The sequence below is a fragment of the Amblyomma mixtum genome, chromosome 3, assembly GCF_055824585.1.
Source record: "Amblyomma mixtum isolate Tamu chromosome 3, ASM5582458v1, whole genome shotgun sequence".
Lineage (NCBI taxonomy): Eukaryota > Metazoa > Arthropoda > Arachnida > Ixodida > Ixodidae > Amblyomma > Amblyomma mixtum.
In genome coordinates, this window is record NC_143014.1 from 405,618,797 (window position 1) to 405,624,005 (window position 5,209).

A 5,209-nucleotide genomic window follows, 5' to 3' on the forward strand; every position below is an offset into this window, starting at 1 on the left:
ATGCATATCACCAGCTACGCTCCCATATATCTTTCAAGAATGTTATCCGTGCATTCTTTTTTTCTTGCAGTGTGTGATTGACATATAATTTTGGGGGCATGCTTTGCCACTACAATGCTAGTGAAATCGCACTGTCCACACATGCACTTCGCCACTGGTAGAGGCAGAAGCAGAAGGCTTCATTCACTTCCATTGATGTGCATTTTCAAAAGACAAACGCATGTTCCTTATAAAAACAGGACCATTTTATTGCACCATCTGCTAAGCACGTTCAGATGCCTTGCACAACTCCCCCACACATCATGGTGGCAGCCTGCAAGCAAACAAGACCATACCAATGTCATATGTGAGTCTATTTTCAGGAAGTGACAGGAAATGTCAGTGCTCAAAAGTGGGTATTAGCTTGTTCTTTACTGCAGTTACTTTCCATTGACTTAGTGTTTCAGTAACACACAAACACATATGCTTACCTCCCGTCATACAAAAATGTGAGGGCAGTAACGGAAAAGGAAAGAAAATATGTGCATAAACATAGCAAGTGGACTGAAAAGTCCTTACATACATCTAAGTAATTTGCTGCCACTGTAACAATGAGAGCAGATATGTTAGGATAAAAGCCTGCTGAGCACGATAGAAACATATTCTGCTTACGCCATACAGGGTGATACAAAGCTGCTGGAACAATGATACACTGCTTGTTTTGATGTCACCAGCAGTTCACGAAGAAAAAGCTTACCAGCAGAAGGCTGTATCCATTACACACAAGCAGAAAAATGTGAGCTGTGAGGTTGAATATCCCTTGAAAGTGTATATTGATACTGTGCTTCCAAGGAAAGTGAACGCCACAAGCGGGCTAGTAGCAAAAGAAAAGACGCAGCTATAGAACAGAAGAAAGGAGCAGGCATAAGAAGTACAGCATGTCCAACTAAGCTATACTTGGGAAAAAGAAACAACTCAACAGTGCTGTTGCAACGGACATATAAAAGCCCCACATTTTTGAAAATATAAAGCGGAAAGAAATGAAAACACACTGTTTCATGTTTCATATAGCAGGGATCTCAACGGTTACATTTGAAAATCAATTACAAGCATATTTAGACTGCATTCATCCACAAATGTGCTTCAGCGCCTTTTCAGCTAAGGAAAACACCCAACTCAAGGAGGGCTGTGTAGCTTTCAAGCATTTGTATGAAACAAGTGATAAGTTTATAGCAAAAATACCCTCTATAATGATTTTACCTCACATATACTCACCTACGAGGCCATAACAGGAGGGCGGAAAGAAAAACTATATTGTTGCAAAAGAGCAAACGACTAGGCGCCTTACGAAATGTCACAGTGCCGTGACACTGGTAATCTTGCACACGCGTTCATGAAAAACCGCACTCGATAACACACACTACGAGGTAGCTCACGCACGCGACACAGGTACAGTTGGGACTTCAATGCAGATTCTAATAACAAAATTGCGGTCCAAATGGCTCACCTGCGTTTGGCCCTGACATCAGCCATGCGCGTACGAAGCTTTGTCATCGTCGACCTTTTGCGCTGAAGGTATCGCCGCCGATTCCCCATTTGACACTTTTACACACAAAAAAAAACTGGCAAGATAACGTGATAAAAAACGGCGCTGCACATAAATACAAAAACACAGTAAAAAAAAAAACACCAACAAGCAAAACAGCACGATACGCCGATGACAGCCTGCGGAGCAGCCGAAGAAGCGACCGAAAGGCAGGACAGGCTTCAGCGTAGTCAGTCGTCCGTACCGGTACAGAGTACCGCGGCGAGAGTTGCGGGCGTCACACACACAGGGGAGGCGCTGCGCACACGTTTCAGTAAACCCCAATAGTTACTGTCTCGTACGTCTTGCTTCAAAATGTTTGACAGCGCCACTGTCGTTGACCGGCGGAACTCCATTGTTGAGTCAAAACGCCCGCGAGATTCAAATGCAGCAGCCCCGTCGACCAACAAACGGGGCGAGTGCGAGCTAACATGAGTCGTTTATCATACCCAAATTTACATCACTGGTAGTTTAAGACCAGCGACTTCAGTTCCTGTCAAAAAAGCCTGGAATATAACAGTGATCTTTCGCGCTGGATGTATTTTGCGGAGGTTACGGCGCACCAAAAAATAGCGCAATTGAATGGCGCAGTAATACCGTTCTGTTTGTCATAGCGAAATTCGGCCTTGAGCAGATCCTTGAATATTTCCTAAATATTTCGCGTGCAAAATTTGTTCCCTATACGACGTTTACTTGCTTCTAAAACTCAGATCAAAAAAGCGCAGTTTCTAGGTTACGACCAACTTTGAACAATGAAAACTAAAAAATTATGACATGTAGCTCAATGAAATTTTCAAGAATTAACAACATGGGTACTATCTACAATCCTGCTAAATATGTTTGTGATTTATGAACTGGACTAGGAGTTATTAATGCGCCATTCTTTTAAATTTCACACTTTTTTATGGCGCCAGTTCTAAATAACCACCCAATATAACTCAATAAATTGCCTGTAAGGTCCTCGAGTCACACTTAATCTAAAAGCTGCAGAAGCAGTTTTCTTTTCGGAGCAGTAGTTTTCGTCAACAGCAAATCCAACGCAGGCAAGTCGAGCAAAAATATCGTTTTATGCCCCTCGCTCTTTTGCTCACTGCTATCATACTAACGTGAATAGCTTTTAGCGACACATACCATCGCAAAGAAGATACAATTATCTTTACAATGCGCTCAATATCATTTCTCTAGCGCAAACGGATGAGCCACACCGCTCACACAAACATGACGAAAAACGGCTGCTGACCGCCGCTAGCGTGGTACCGCCGCCTTAAGGTGGCGGTCCCACTCTGACGGTGAGCGGGAACCATTTTTGGTGATATTTGTACGTCGACTGTACCTCGCTCGTTCGCTTCGTAAATATGGTTCAGATATCTCCGAAAATCTACTTTTCTCTGCTTTCAAAAGATGCATTTTGTTTAACGGTAGCTGCAAATTTGTTTCAACTGTAAAAGAAAACGCAAAGACGAAAACTGGCAGTTGAGCTCAACTTGTCTCAGGAAATGCAAAATTGTGAAAAACCTCTTGCACCTAGAGAAATATCTTTCGAGATACTTTGATATCGGTTGCTAATGAATATATTTAAGCATTTAGAAGAACGTGTATAGATTAGTTTATTAGCCACGCATGTTTGAAAAGCATAGAAAACAGAACAATGTAATCTGCAATAACTTTTGGGATATGCATTGCACTGCGGCGCCTTTTTGTACAGTTTGAGATCGTCTAATCGCCCTTCCATTCTGAAAATTTCATCCGTCTGCCTTGTTTAGTTTAAAAGTTATTCCTGATCAAAGTTAGCGTTTTTTCGAAATAGTTAAAAACGGAATGCAATACTGTTCAGGTAACCAGCGCGTGGCAGTTTTGAGATTTTGCGTGATGAAACTTAATACTTCGCTCTACGCGGCTAAGCATCGCATTTACTCTACGGCTTTTGGGGAATGCGCAATGTCTAGTTGAATTTAGCTACCTTTTTTGTTCTCCTCAAGAAGGACACAAGCTCTTGAAACGTTCCGCGGCTTCTTTTTTTCTGTCAAATATACTCTTAAAATGTCGGTCTCTCATTCTTTTAATCAACTTGTAACAATTGCGAAGAACAAAGTCCACAGAATACAAACAATAATAGCAATAACGCAGCGACATGCGATAAATGTAGCTAAATGTAGTAAGTAGCGCCATCTACACACATGCACGTGTACTAAATAATCACAGTTCAAAAAAATAACGAGTGTGGCGCTGCTAAACATTTACAATCAGGAGGTCTCCACGAGAGGGAACGATACCTCTACGATGTTTGCACGTTTCCCTCGATTTTGCCCTATGTAGTGTGTGTCGAACTTCCAAGTAGATTTCCGCCATATTGCTTTGCTGGATTGTTTTGTAGCGTAAAGCTAGTAAAGCCACACTACGCGGGTCAGAGCCGAGTTTTGCGCGAGTGTGCGCCGCCTGTTATGCGCATGCGCGAGAACCGCGTGACGTCACGAGAGGCGCAGGTCCGCAGGTGCGTCGCCTCCTTGCCACAGCCGGTGCGAGCTCCTCGCTGCCGGCGCCGCCGGCGTGCGCTCCTCTCCGACGCGTGACCTCGTGTTTACGACAGTTGCGCCGCGCGCTACTGCGCACGCGCGAGGAGGGTGCGCGGAGAAATGACGGTCGCGCTCAACATGTAAGCTCTGGTAAGCTAAGGAGAGTCGAGCCGCTGCCAAACGGCGCAGAAGACTGGAAAATGTAAATTCTTCCGATCCCGAGGTTGTCGCCTGGCAGTTCACCGTCGAGCAGCCAAGGCGAAACGTGCGGCCGAAACACCGGAGCACTTTACGCTACGTATATCCAGGCATAGCAGAGCTAAGCCACTGCCAATTTTTTCACGCTACGACGCTATGAATTTTTGACGCTACGAAACGCATTCTGGGTGTCGTATTATTTTTCGAGGACAGCTTTGGCATTGCTAAATCGACAGGAAAGGGAAGAGACAGGCTTTCGCTTCGTGCTGCCGGTTGTTCGTTGTTCCGGCTAGCGCTGTGGAGGGGAAGTTGGAGAGCGCTCGATTCGCCTGCACTCAATGCACCAGTTCGGCAAAGTTCTGCGGCAGCGGCGGTGCGGCGGGTGTGTACCGCTAGTTCCGGCACTTTGAGCGCAGTTTGGCACTGTCTGCTTCCAAAACGGATGGTCGAGTGCAGGCCTGGTCGTCGCTAGCCTTTGCGATGCCAATGAATTGCAGCCAGCTGTTTACAGCCTACATCAGCGGCAGCCAACCTCTCGTATCTCATGAAGAAATGTGCAAACAGCACATCACAATAACATGTTGCCATGAACCAGCCTCGATCCGTTTCTTTGGAGAACTCGAGCAGCGTTCTAGCTTGTCGACGAGTGAAAATTACTTGAGTCTCCGCCGTTTATCACAACCCGCAAACCATCATCTGCTTCCATGGCGGCTGCAGCTGCACTATTTCAGCACTAACCATGGAGCAGGTGTAGTTTTCCTGAACTAGACTCGCACTTCTTTCAAACGAATGCCGTGGTTCAGAGGGCGCCATGTTCCACCGCTGAAATGAATCCATGTGGTATATAAGTCGGGTACAACTCAAGAACGAAGCAGCACATGCCCATCAAAGGAGACCGCCCAGCCAAGCGCGTCGACCGAACAGTTTTCTGTTC

At 45.3% G+C, this 5,209-nt stretch overlaps 1 long non-coding RNA gene across 1 annotated transcript; it reads right to left on the reverse strand.

Moving 5' to 3' along the window:
• Positions 1-223: 223 nt before the first annotated feature.
• Positions 224-2,822, reverse strand: LOC149357478 (uncharacterized). The gene is made up of 2 exons (XR_016291842.1): positions 1,487-2,822; positions 224-313 (listed from the first exon to the last, which is right to left on the reverse strand). It is a non-coding gene; the product is annotated as an uncharacterized LOC149357478 (long non-coding RNA).
• Positions 2,823-5,209: the final 2,387 nt, after the last annotated feature.